This window comes from Ixodes scapularis, unplaced genomic scaffold, assembly GCF_016920785.2.
Source record: "Ixodes scapularis isolate PalLabHiFi unplaced genomic scaffold, ASM1692078v2 PGA_scaffold2__306_contigs__length_199485367, whole genome shotgun sequence".
NCBI lineage: Eukaryota > Metazoa > Arthropoda > Arachnida > Ixodida > Ixodidae > Ixodes > Ixodes scapularis.
In genome coordinates, this window is record NW_024609857.1 from 128,405,770 (window position 1) to 128,419,051 (window position 13,282).

General features: G+C 43.5%; 1 protein-coding gene across 1 annotated transcript in view; it reads left to right on the forward strand.

Moving 5' to 3' along the window:
• The first annotated feature begins 7,125 nt into the window (after positions 1 to 7,125).
• Positions 7,126 to 13,282, forward strand: part of LOC120841957 (DNA polymerase zeta catalytic subunit) — a 43,181-nt gene continuing 37,024 nt past the window's right edge. The window contains exon 1 of the mRNA XM_040212946.3: positions 7,126 to 7,245. The gene's annotated coding sequence lies outside the window, so the exon portion shown is untranslated. The remainder of the gene's footprint in view (positions 7,246 to 13,282) is intronic.

Consider the following 13,282-nt stretch of genomic DNA (forward strand, 5'->3'; position numbering starts at 1 on the left):
ACAAAAAGGAATTTTAAACCATATTAAACGATTAGCAAAGAGCACCCGGTGGTTCTCGCTAATGCCTCGTTTGTTATGCCTGTCTAAGAACCTTGACGGATAGTGACGATAACTGTCTCGCCTGCGGCCAGAGGTCGCTATTGTCCCTCGACAAGTTGTAGAAGATTAACCCGTCACTCAAAATTCATACAAAGGCAGCTTTGGGGTTACTTGCAGTGGCCCGATTGCTTTTGTGCTTCGGCTGCTTTCAGCGAATGCTACGAGCCATCGGGGCCTACGCAAGGCAGTGTGAATGTCACGTGGCCTTGAAGAAGGGGCACAGCGACCATAGAGATCATGTATACTAACTCTGGAGGAAAAGGTCCGCCATTTTCCCATGCATTCTGGCTGCCGCAAGCAGCGGAGCATAAAGAAAGACCTTCGGGGTCCCACACATGGTTACCAACTGCCTTCGATTTCGCGAACATAATTATATCATCAGAGCAGTCTCGTGAAGTTCAACAATCCACATACTTACCGGTGAAAAAATATTCGCATTCCTTTCGAAGCTTTCTTTTTGCATAACACGCAGGTGTACGGCCTCGCGTCAAGGCAAAGCTAAACCAAATAAGCGGCTTCGTTGGTAGGGAATACGAAACCGCTCAACCACCAGATTTCCGAAATTTCGACAGAAGAGAAGTTAATGCAGCGTAATGAGTATATTGCGTTTTATAAGCGCTAGAATAGCTCAGAATTTAGTTTACAACGTTAAATTATCACTGTTTATATTGCTGAGAGTTTTCGGTCTTCGCGATTACCATTGCGACTGTCGTCCTTCAGCTGGCAACATTGGTTTCTTTCTCTCGCGTTGTGTCACTCTCTTTCGCAATCTTTCACTAGGGACTCCGGATGTCGGCGCACGGGATTTGCCACTGCTCCTCACCCACCTTTACCCCCCTGCCAGCGACGCGCAGAAAGCGTATCACGGGCTACGTCCACAGAGCGGGATTGACTGAGATAGCTCACAGCGTCCGCTGCGTCCGGACGTAAGGTCCCGAGACAAACTACGTCACGGTTGCGGCGGATGTGACGTGCTCTCCGCTGGCTGCCCTCCGATTGTTTGCCAGAGTGGGCCATTTATAACGAAAAATAGAGCCGTCAGGCTCAAAATACAAACGTGTGATTGTCATTTATGGATATTGTGGATCATATTCAACCTATTTCTGAACACGACAGGCATATTTCAAATTTCGCTGAGGTATCCCTTTAAAGGGAAGATGGGGCACTTCTACATTTGAGAAAAAACGCTTGAATTGCATTCATTTGGCCTTTAGAATAACAGATATCACAATTATATTTCAATGCGACGCGCCGGAGAGTCATAAGAGCAATTTGAAAATAAGGCTGAAACCCCGCCTCCCTAGCCTTGGCAAGCCAAAAGATCCGTCGATGACGTCACGGACAGCGACTATCTTTCGCGTTTTTCTCGCGTTTAACAATACTTCCACGGCAAATGGTTTTAGTATTCGGGTTCACGAGGTAAAAATACACTAGAATTCACTTCTAACTCATTTTTTTCAAGAAGCTCCGTAGCTTCCCTTTAAATCAAACCTCCGCAGAAATAATTCCAGAAAAACTTTTAGTTACCGTTTGTCTATCATTTGACACTTTCTATGTGCATTTGTTTTGTATTAAAATCAAGGAATCGTCAAGCAAGAAGGATTTATATCAGGCTGAACACGAGCAAATCAGAACATTGAGCTTTCTTTCTACCGTTGACTTTGTCAGTTACGTAACGTCCTATAAATAAGAACACAAAATAAACTGACAATAAAGAAGCTGTTCTTGTACTGTGCCCGGGTTTACCCAATAAAAAGTTGTTAAATAAATTGTAATTTAAATTTGCAGGAATTCTTTCTACCGCATTGTTTTCAGTCAGAGACCCCAGAAGTGTATTTTATGGGGAGGGGGGGCTAGCGGTGGAAATAAAGGGGGGAGTGAAAAAATAAAAACCATTACAAATATTTTACTGTTTATATAGAAGGGTTATTATCACTACCTATACCGTATGTGTCAGGCGCTTAGGCAGGGGGGACGTTCAGGTGTGGGAACACCCGTCGTAATTTTACTTTATTATATATATATATATATATACATATATATATATATTATATATAGTTTTTATTATTTTTTTGTATTTTGTGTAATTGCACCATCATTTTGAAACGCCCACCAAAAATATTTTCTGGCTACGCCACTGGTACATGTGTCCATACATTCATTCAAAATTCCTGTCACGAAGCAATGAAATGTTGACGCAGTCTGATCCAATAGTAGTAGTGGTAGTCGCATTGATCTATGGTGTCGATGTAAAAATTTTACATTGACGCCGTAGATTGATGCAACTGGAAAATGCAGTAGAAAATCTGGTGCCTGCACGTAGAAAATTCACATTTTCTACAAAGGTGTGTTTTAATTGTGAACGCATTCCTGTGAAATTTCTCGCCACAGCTCCGTTCTTGTAAATAGTTCTACCAAAACATTCTTGAAAATTAAAAAAAACGAAAAAAGAAAGTTTACCATTGGTGGACGTGGTCATCCTAGGTGGTAAACATTCAGTGGCGATGCCCTTTTTTATTTCAGCATGTTTCCTATCTGTTTTTTGGTTGTCTTTAAAAAGGGGGTAAGACTGTCCGAGTGTATAAGGTGCCCGCCTGAGCATAGCAAGCTGGCTTGCCAAGAACCAAATGCTCTTTCAAAAACCACACAGAAATACAGGTGAGAACACCACGATTCTTTGATGTCTCCGACGACCATCGTGATAGCGGTGCCTCAACAGATACTGCAGTGCGATTTCTCCTTGAACAACCTGCGTCACCTGCTAAGGCCTTTTCTTGCCTTGGGAGCTGGAATACTTCAATCCCTCAACTTACTACATGCAGTCCCTCGTTCAAGAAGGGCTTTCTTCTCGCGCAGACCATCTCCCCGCCTCGCACTTCGGCTCTCCCCACGGAAGCAATTACCCGACCCTCGTGGTTGCTCAGACCGCCAAAAGCGCAGCTGCAAGAAAGAAAAAGAAAGCTAGAAGAAAACCTCGTGTTCTTTGGGAAAGTCACTGCTCAATAGAAGCCAAACGAAAAAGTCGGCTAGCTGGGTGGACAAAAACAGTGCGCAGCGCATTCCCCCGCATGGCCAACACGTGAGTGCAGTATGGGAGGACCCTAAGAAAACAACTAAGAGATTAGGCTTTGGAGTATCTGTGGAGGTGTTGTGCGCTGCGTCCGATGTTGGGGGTTTTGACAATGGGGCTTTGTTTGCAATGCTGTGTACAAAGAGAGTTTGGAGGTTTTGAAATGCAATCACACTACACGAAGCAACCCGAAAGTTTGTGTTGCTGTATATATATATATATTTTTTTTTCTGCATCGGTTTATTAGTTTTAGTGTGGGGCCTTTGTACGAGATCTGGGTTAGGCCTTGGTGCTTGTGCGAAGGTGTGGTGCGTTGGGTTCGACATTGGGGGTTGTGACAATGGGGCTTTGTATGCGATGCTGTGTACGAACTGAATGCAGTGTTTTGAAATGAGGTCAAGACGAGATGTACCCTGGCTAAAAGTCCCAGTGGCGTGCGCAGTTCCGTAGACGTGTGGGAGAGATGGTACATAAACGACTGTGTTAATAAAGTTTAGTAGCTGCGTTTGGGACGTTTTGTGTGTTGTCCCCTTTTTCGTCGTCCGTCGTCTCCGGTTTTTCAAAAATGTGTAAGCAGGGGAAGAGAAGAGATCTCCCTGAAAAAAAGCCCCAGGTGCCGGCTTTTTTTTCCCCCCCCATTTTCTTGGAGCAGCCGTGTCGTCCATGGTTTACTGACACTTTACTTTATTTTGTAATAGTATTTTTTTTCTGGAATTTCGTGGGCGGAGGTTGTGCCGTGTTTTAGTGACAACTGAGGCAGGATGTCCATCATCTTAGTCTATAATGATAGCCAAACTCACGACTAAAGATACACTTTTGAGTCGTAGATGTCCCAAACGACCACGCCGACAGCTCCGTGAGCCACCGTCCAGGTGCCACCGGGTCCATCGGTAGAGAGAACAGGCAAAAGAAAAATGTAGAAACAGAAAAAAAAGGACAAAAGAGTTAAGTTTTGAACACTGCTGCAAAGTTCATTTTCTGCGACCTTTATAAATATCTCCAGACGACAGACCCTTCCTCGTTCGCTCTATGCCGATAAGTGCTAAACCGTCACCATTGCACTCACTGGGTAGCTCAGTAACCCACCACCAGACATAAGTTCTCAGCTTTAAAATGCAGAGATAAACACCGAACAGACTTGATTCAGGCCCCGTCAGACTAAACCCTTCCACGGCCATTCCTTCCCAAATGACCCCCACAAGGACACAAACTAAGAAGGACAAATTATGCAGCCTCACTTATCCATTTATCGGACGAGTGCTCAGGGTGTGTCTAACACTTTCTTGGAAGCAGGGTGTTGGCTTGGAAGCTGGAGGTGGGGGAGGGACAGGGGCAGGGAACGAGCGGCTTAATTAAAGGGATACTACGACGAAATTTGGACACTTATTTCTTGGTGTATTCGTGTTCAAGGGAGCATTACATCACATCAGACATACCAATCTCTTGTTGAAAAAGACACGAAAAGGAATTTTAAAACAAATCAAGCAATTAGCAAAGAGCACCTGGTAGATGTCGCTAACGCCTCGTTTGTAATGCCGGTCTAGGAACCTTGACAGGTAGTGATGATAACTGTCTCGCCTCTTGACACGATGGGAGATTGCAGCTGAAGGAGGAACATCCCCTCTCCCCGAGACTCTCTTTTGTGTGTCCCAGAAGTCACTGTCCCTCTATTAACCCGTCACTCAAAATTCATACAAACGCAGCTTTGGGGTTACTTGCGGTGACTCGATCGCTGGTGTGCTTCGGCTGCTTTCAGCAGATGCTACAAGCCATCAGGGCCTATCCAAGGCCGTGTGAATGTCGCGCGACTTCGGAGAGGGAACACAGCGACGTGCGGAAATTTTTATTACGGGCTACGTTCACAGAGTGGGATTGGCTGGGATAGCTCGCAGGCGTCCACTGCGTCCGGGCGTAAGGTCCTGAGACAATCAGTGTCACGATTGCGGCAAATGTGACGTACATGCTCTCCGCTGGCTGCTCTCCGAGCATTTGCCAGAGTGGGCCATTTATGACGAAAAATACAGCCACCAGGCTCAAAATACAAATGTGCAATTGTCATTTACGGATATTGTGAACCAGGGCCGTACCCAGAAAAAAATTTCGGGGGGGTTTTCGGGGACAACGGCGGCCATTTTGAAAGTGTCTATTGTCTTATTTCGCCTATGAATCATGTGCATCGGTGGCATATAATGGAGAGCTACAGCAAACCGGAGAACCGGTCCCGGTTTGGTACCCGGTAGCCGACCGGCGCCCCTGCGCGTGCGCAGAGGTGGAGATTAAAATCGGCTGGCTGCCAGTGCACCGACCAGGGCCGTACCCAGAAAAAAATTTCGAGGGGGGTCAGAACCCCCTACCCCCCCCCTGCTTACGGCCCTGTTGTGAACCATATTCAGCCTATTTCTGAACACAACGGGTATATCTCAACTTTCGTTGAAGTATCCCTTTAAGAAATTTAGGCGCTTCTGGGGTGTAGGGGAGCGCCTACTCGTCCTGCGTGAGCAAAAACATGAACCTGTCAATCCTCAGAAGACACAAATAGGGGGCAGAGACAGATATGTCTGTCTGTGTCCCCTGTTTGTGTTTTGCTTTCATCGTATTGCTTGTCATGCTTATAATCTTGTCAATCCTCTTTTCAAGTATAGCCAGAGCCCCCTGTTAGTGTCTTAGTACTGAGGATTGACAGGTAGACCCTGTCAAGTTTCTTGGCCCTATTTATTACAGTAAGAGAACTACGCTTTGTAATTTTACAAGAAAAACCGACCTGGTCAAATACAGCTTTGACGAAAAGTTTCGATTGCATACACGTGCAGGTGTTGATTTTTACAGTCCATTTTGGATAGAGCCTGGTGACTAATTGGGTCACCCTATACATATTTTCAAGAGTAAAGCTATGCGCACTCTGTAGTGCACTTCGGCCGGAAATGACTACACGCACTATGCGAAACTCGTATAAAACTAATGGTTAAGGCCCGTTCACACTCTTGCAACCGAGTACGACCGAGAAAGACCAGACCGGTTTTTAAGCCTTTTGCGACTTCTTAAGACCGGATGCGATGCAGCGGAGCTGGTCCTAAGAGATCGCAAGAGGCTTAAAAACCGGTTTGGTCTCTCTCGGTCGTACTCGGTCGCAAGAGTGTGAACGGGCCTTTACAATGAGCTTGCTAAGACCACGCTTTCTGGCCCACTAAGGGTTGATTGCGGCAAGGCAATTGCTGTAGACTGTTAACTGGGATATGGGAAAAAGCATAAAAACACCATTTAAAAAAAATTAAATAAAATCGTCTTCATCGTCCCTTTAACGAGCTCCCCAGTGATACACGCGCCGTTCGGAAAGGGTGACCCAAATGGCATGAGCTCTCCGCGTAGTGCGTATAGCCATTTCCAGCCGAAGTGCACTACGTAGTGCGTATAGCTTTACTCTACTTTTTAACATTTCTGGCGCGTTTGCAAAGAGCCCACTGGACAAATAGCTTGCGTTTAATCGACTTCACAGCTGTATCTTTCGATCTTTATCTATTTATTTATTTTCCTATTCGTAACTTATTATTTAGTCTGAAACCGGATCTGGCTCAGGCACGCAATATCCCCTGCCTCACGTCCACCCACGTCAGTCTTTCTTCTTTTTTTGAATCATTGCTGCTGAAAAACCAGCCAGATTCACGAGCTTGAGCTAGAGCCTCCCTAGCTTGAGCACAACTCAAAATTAGCACAACTGCACGACGACACGACGAGCCCGTCAGTTTCGGTTTCGAAACTTCCGTATTTCTGCTTAAGCTGAAATATATAATTTAATAATGAAATAACATAATTTGTTTACGGTCAGTAAACGTTAATGTCTAGATATATCATTCGCTTATAGTTGGTATTTTGTGTTGAGTAAAACACGACAGATACGAAACGGGCTGCAGCCAATGTGTTTACCAACAACTTCCGCAACGTGGTGCAGATTCGATTTTTGTGCGTGATTTAAACCCGAACTGCGCTCTAAATGTCCAGCAAAAATGAGCTGAAATCGGACGCCTTACCTCGGGCAATGTAGTCCGGAACCGTCCTCGTACCCTGTGGAGGCCTACCGTGTGAGTAGGGCAGTTCATTTCGCTCTCGGGGCGTTTGGCCGGGTCGGTATGACCGCGAGCTCGCTCACGCGCACAGGACCCCCTCCGATCTGCGGGCACCTGGAAACAGCCGACGTTTTCGCGGCCGTGGATCGAAATTCGCCAATATCGGTGGCATTGGAGGACACTGGGACACCCCCCACGATGTTTAGCACAGCGCTCGGGTGACGGCCCGTGGCCCCTAAACTCGAATCGATGGCTTTGGGCTCGCGCGTACACATCGGCGGCAGCGGTTTTACTGATGCAGACCCTGTCGTTTTACCAGTGTTTTGTTTGAAACATATTTACACGACACAGCCAAGCAGATACGGATCCGATAAACTCTTAGAATCGGTTGTCCTTCTATTTTTCTTTTGTCCGCAATTTAACGGGCAAAAAAAAAAAAAAAAGTTCTGTGATGAGATTTGTTTCTGATCCGGTTGACTTGAAATGCCAAAGGCTCAAGCATTTTCAACATGTTGCTACGCAGCAATGTCATTTTAATACTATTTTTAGTGTTTTCTCTTTCTCTCGGAGTTACAAGGTTAAAGGTGTCCACGTTAGTAACATGTCTGTGCGAGGATTCCGCGCTGGCGATCGCTCTGTTTGCGAGTTCATGATGTCCGGAGTGTCTCAGTTATGTCTTTTTATAAAACAAAACAGAAACATCTGCGTGTCTCACGCCGTACCGGTGCCTCTGGCCGTACACAAACCGTACACGTAATCAAAAATACTTTTTTTTTTTTTAATTCGTCCTGCAGTATATGAAAAGAAGAAACAAGTAAACGATACATAGATCAGAATGTAGCTGTCCCAAAGCCAACGTTTCAATATATTTCTGCGTTGTTGTTTATTTATACAACGATTGCGTTCCGAATCTGAAGAAAACTGCGCATTCGTAAAATATCGAATCTGTTGGCGGAGAGATGGGCATGTGTCCGTCCAGCGTGTTTCGTCTTCTTTTGTTCGTGACCTAACCGAAGCAGAATAACGCCATCTGCGTAAACGCAATCGCTCTAGCGCTCATCGGGGCTTTTGTTCCCGATCAGCTTTTCTGCTAGTGCAGTTCATGCTCATAAATGAGTATACCTTCGAAAGAATCTGTAATTCGTTTTCTATGGCCTCAGAGCGTTTCCATGCTTCATGAGCAGCCTGGCAATTTTATTATCGTTTGCCTTTTTTTTTTTTTCCTAGCTTCCTATCGTTCGCTATTGTCTTTTTTTTTTTTCTTCTTTCAGCTGCATTTATGAGCGTCAATTTGGAGAAAAAAAGAAATAAACAAAATCTTTAAGAGCTTAGTTGGGAAGCTCCTAACTTCGACTAGGTGATTCTGACAAGGTAATAACTAATACTGGGTCATTACAGTTTGATGCCAAGCTTTTAATTATGGTCATATTCAGGAGGGCCATCACTCTAAATGGATTTTATCTCATTCCATCACGTCACACACTATTTCATCATATCATCATTGGATGATGTGACCCTCATCACACCATTCTTAGATGAGGCACTGCAGTCCTTTACGGTATGGACCACTCGCCTCTCTGCAGTGCCGTGGCTGTCATAGACCAAAATAAGTATTACTGTTACTATTACTGTCATTTAATCTTTGGTCCTTTGGCAATTTGTTTCCTCCTTTCAAAGCTCATTAAATGCTTTCAACTTCTCAGGACACATTTCGACTCCCATGTTAGTTGAGATGTCCTTTGACAAGGCATAGATATAATGTCGTCCAATAAATATGTTTTAAAGCATTTACCTCCTTTTTACGATATATATATATATATATATATGGGGTGTTTTTTTTCCTTACTAGGCTTTAGAGATTTCTTTAAAAAAAAGAAGCCACACTAATACTGTTTGAGGTAAGTTATACGGCCAGGGAACATAATATAGACGGCTGATTGTCGTGGTAATACGGTTAATTAACCAAAACATGTTGATTAACATATGGGTTCAATTAGAAACTTGTTGAGAATCATTGAAAACCACTCAATATCTAAATTTTAGAGACTATGTAGCATGTGAGAAGCACAATGGAGCGCGGTTCTTAAAGTGATTAGCTTTCTTAGGATCTTCAGGCCACTTTGAGGTATGTCTCTGGCTATATATTCTGTTTTCCTGCTGGATTTAGCAGGAAAATTGACATCATATGACTTCAAGACCAATTCAGTTTCCCCCCTAAATTTAGCGGAGAAAATGACGTCACATGATTTGATGTCACGTGATCTATACACAAATTCAGTTTCCCCGCTAGATTTAGTGGGAAAATTGATGTCACATGACCTCAACACCAATTCAGTTTCTCTGCTAAATTTAGCGGCAAAATGAGGTCACATGACCGTGTCATGTGACCCATACAGAAATTCGGTTTCCTCTCTAAATATAGTGAAAACATTAATGTCACGTGACACAATGTCCATGACCTGTACAGAAATTCAGTTTCCCGCATTAGATTTAGCGCGAAAATTTACCACGGGACTTCAAGACCTATTCAGTTTCCCTCTTAAATTTATCAAGGAAAGTGACGTCACATAGCTTCATGTCACGTGACCTGAACACAAATTCAGTTTCCCCTCTAGATTTAATGGGAAAATAGACGCCGCATGACCTCAACACAAATCCAGTTTCCCAGAGAAGATGTCACATGGCTTGATGTCAGGTGACCTATACACAAATTCAGTTTCCCCGCTAAATTCTGTGGAAAAATCGACGTCATGTGACATCAACACCAATCCAGTTTCCTCACTACATCTAGAAAGTAAACTGAATTTGTATGTACGTCATGTAACATTGAGCCATGTGACGTTATTTTCACCACTAAATTTAGCGGAGAAACTGAATTGGTGTTGAGGTCATGTGACATTGAGTCATCTGACATCACCAAGTCATGTGTTGTTTGAAAATTGATACGTGACCGGCCGTGGCGCCTCCAATTATGTCTGCAGCCTATTGCTTAATTAGACAACAGCATAGTTGATTCTGCCTCTTATCGTCTGCCTTTTCTCAGCGCCATCCTTGTGCCTGTTGCACCAGAGGTAACTTTAGCACAGTACTATGCTTTCCACGTGCTCAGTCTTTTCATAATTTATTGGTTTAGTGGTTTTTGATGACGTTCAGCAAGTTTCATATTGGAACAATAGGCATATTTTCACTAATTAAGAAGTAAACAACAAATTGTAGTTAATTATATGACTTATCGTGACGATTAGCCCCCTATATTATGTCCCCCTGTCCGTATAACTCACCTGGACAGGCCGCATTAGTGGAGCTTTTACTGCTTTCTTAGAACAAATATGTGAAGCCTAAAAAGAAACAGCCTGTATATATATATTAGCGGCTCCACTCGCTCAAGTGCAACTATGACGCAGGACTCAGAATATTTAAAGAAGAAATATAACCTCTAAAGTGCAGCTTTGTTGAAAAAAAAAAAAGAAAAAAGAAAGCCTTAATTTTCGGTGTTTTGAATAGTAACTAAAAATATGATTTTTAAGGAAAACTTGGGACAGTCAAGGTAATGACGTCCTCCTCCATCTTGGTCCTCCGGTTTCCATTTGACTTCGTTCGCTTCAGCAAAAATACAACAGCAGACACCCCCAAATGCTGTACCACTTAGGCAAAGAAAAATCATTAAAATTGGCGTAAATTGCCCTGGAAGCTCCCACTTCATACAACTGCCCACTGTTAATATTTCCCAAACATGGGAATTCTGCAGATTATACGTTAAAAAAACCCTGAAGAGAAAAAAAATGCTTTTTTTCTTTAAACAGTCTGGTTGGAACACGTATGTAAATAAATCAATTTAAAAAAAAAATTTTAGAGCAATATTGACGACGCGAGACGCGATTTAGTTGGTAGCCGTGGCCTTTCCACTTGTTTCCTCTCTTGGCAATTCGTGCGCATGAAGGAGAGGTGGATCGTCTTCGCCTTCACGTTGAGGTGGAAAGAGCGAATGACCATCTCGTTTAGCGAATGACCATGTCATGATGTCATAGGCTTTGCACGCAGAATTTCAAATATATCTTCGCCGTCAATATTGCTCTAAAAACTTGTTTTTTTTTTGCGTAAAATTAATTTTCTTCACACGCGCGTGTCCAGCTAAACTATTGAAAAAATGACATTTATTTTTATATTTGGGGGTTCTTTAAGCGCCTACCCCTTTCAAAGCACTGGCATCAGATAAAAATATTCACCCAGTTGCAGCGGCAGACTGCCAGCGGCAATGATGGGGATATCGTGAAAATAAATGTGCTTTCTCTGATTTTGTTCACCCTGCCTTCAAAGCTCTTTATGGGTGCCATCTTGGTTTTTGCCGATTTGACCAGACAAGTGTCCATGTCCAGCTAGATTAACCCAGTTTTCAGTGACAGTGTGTTGGGCGCTTCCCTGGTATTTTACGGTAGTCATTAATGGTTTAGACTGCGTGACCTTGTGGTTTAGCTTGTGCAACTTTCACGAGTTAAGATGGAGCCCTTGAAGCGAGAGGAGGTCGCATTTGATCTAGAGTTATTAGCTAGAGGTATGTGAATATGGAATACGTGCCTAGGTAGTGTTGCGGGCGTGCAATGAATGCCTTTGAGGCTGTATGCAGCTTGCAGGCCTGCGTTGATCTGGCCTTCTCCCCTATTGCCATTTGGATCACGGACGTCTTGCGAAATCGAGTAATGGGCACAAGGGAGGCACGTGCACTGTGTAGATTTTAGAGAAATATTCACGTCTTGGTATATTGATTAGAGAGACGATTTCAGGGTTAACCTGCAGGAATTAAAACAGCAGAATCCCATAAAACTGTTTGCTTTCTATTCTGGTATCTATTTATTGATTTGAAGTAGGTGGATGCTCTTTCTGACAAAAGAAAATGCATTGTCTGACTAAATTTTGCTTGTGGCACCAGTGAGGTGTACCCTGTTTTCATTTGCCACTGAGGTTCAGCATCTATTATTTCTCTCTCACTCTCTTCCTTTCTTTCTTTCGAACCCTGACCCTGGCTTCTGTTCCAACTGTAGTTTGTATCCAAACCTCTTGATCGGTAAATTAAGTTGGCATGGAAGCTTTTTTTTACGTTCATGTTGGCCGGCATTAGTACTTATGCTGCAATGACTTGGTTAACTTTGCATTAAAAAAACGAGTAATGTAATGATGTGTTCAAAATGAAAACTTGTAACTATAATCTACAACAAGATGGGAAAACGAAGAAGGATAGCTTGTTGCAACTTCTTGTGTTCTTTTCTGTGTATGTCGTCACATTTAAATTTAAGAATAGAAATGAAAATGCTATGCCTTGATTGAATGGTCAGTTGCAGGCTAATACCCTTCTTGGCAGGGTTTAATCTTTTACTATACTCTGTTTCACCTTACTTACGACAACAGTGAGTGCTATGAGCCGTTGGAGCCAATCCAAGGCCGTGCGAGTTTCTCGTGACCTTCGAGAGGAAGAGCCGTGACGTGCAGAAAGCATAGTCACATGCTTTGTTCACGTAGCTGGATTGACTGGGATGGCTCGTAGCTCCCCCGGACCAAAGGTGGGACAAAGTATGGAAAGGCTCTGCTATAGGTATAAAGAGCACAGCCTTGATAATTGTTGTGCCTTTTGCTTACACAACTGCAAGTGAGGTGGTTATGTTTACACTTGAATTAAGCTGGAAAGATGTCTTGAAAAAGGATTTGTAGTTGCCCTGTCCCAGGTTGACGTCATCCCCACTACCTTTTTGCATTCACACTGCTTGTGTATTTGCTGCTGGTAGAATGCATAGAGCATGTCCCATGCACACGAGTCTGCTACCTTCAAGAGTGAGTAGGGCACACTGCACGACGCTGTTAGCGCGAAGACGACATTGGCCCTTTTTCGCCTTAAATTCGTACATGTCAGTGACTAGCTTAAGATTTCACCGTTTAGGTTAGTGCCCCACTTGAGCGCTTTTCAGCACTCTAGTAGTTTTTGATGACAGCATTTTTGTTCTGAGAGATAAAATGAAAGATGTTTACAGCTCTCTGTAACTCTGAATTAGAGCGCAGTTCT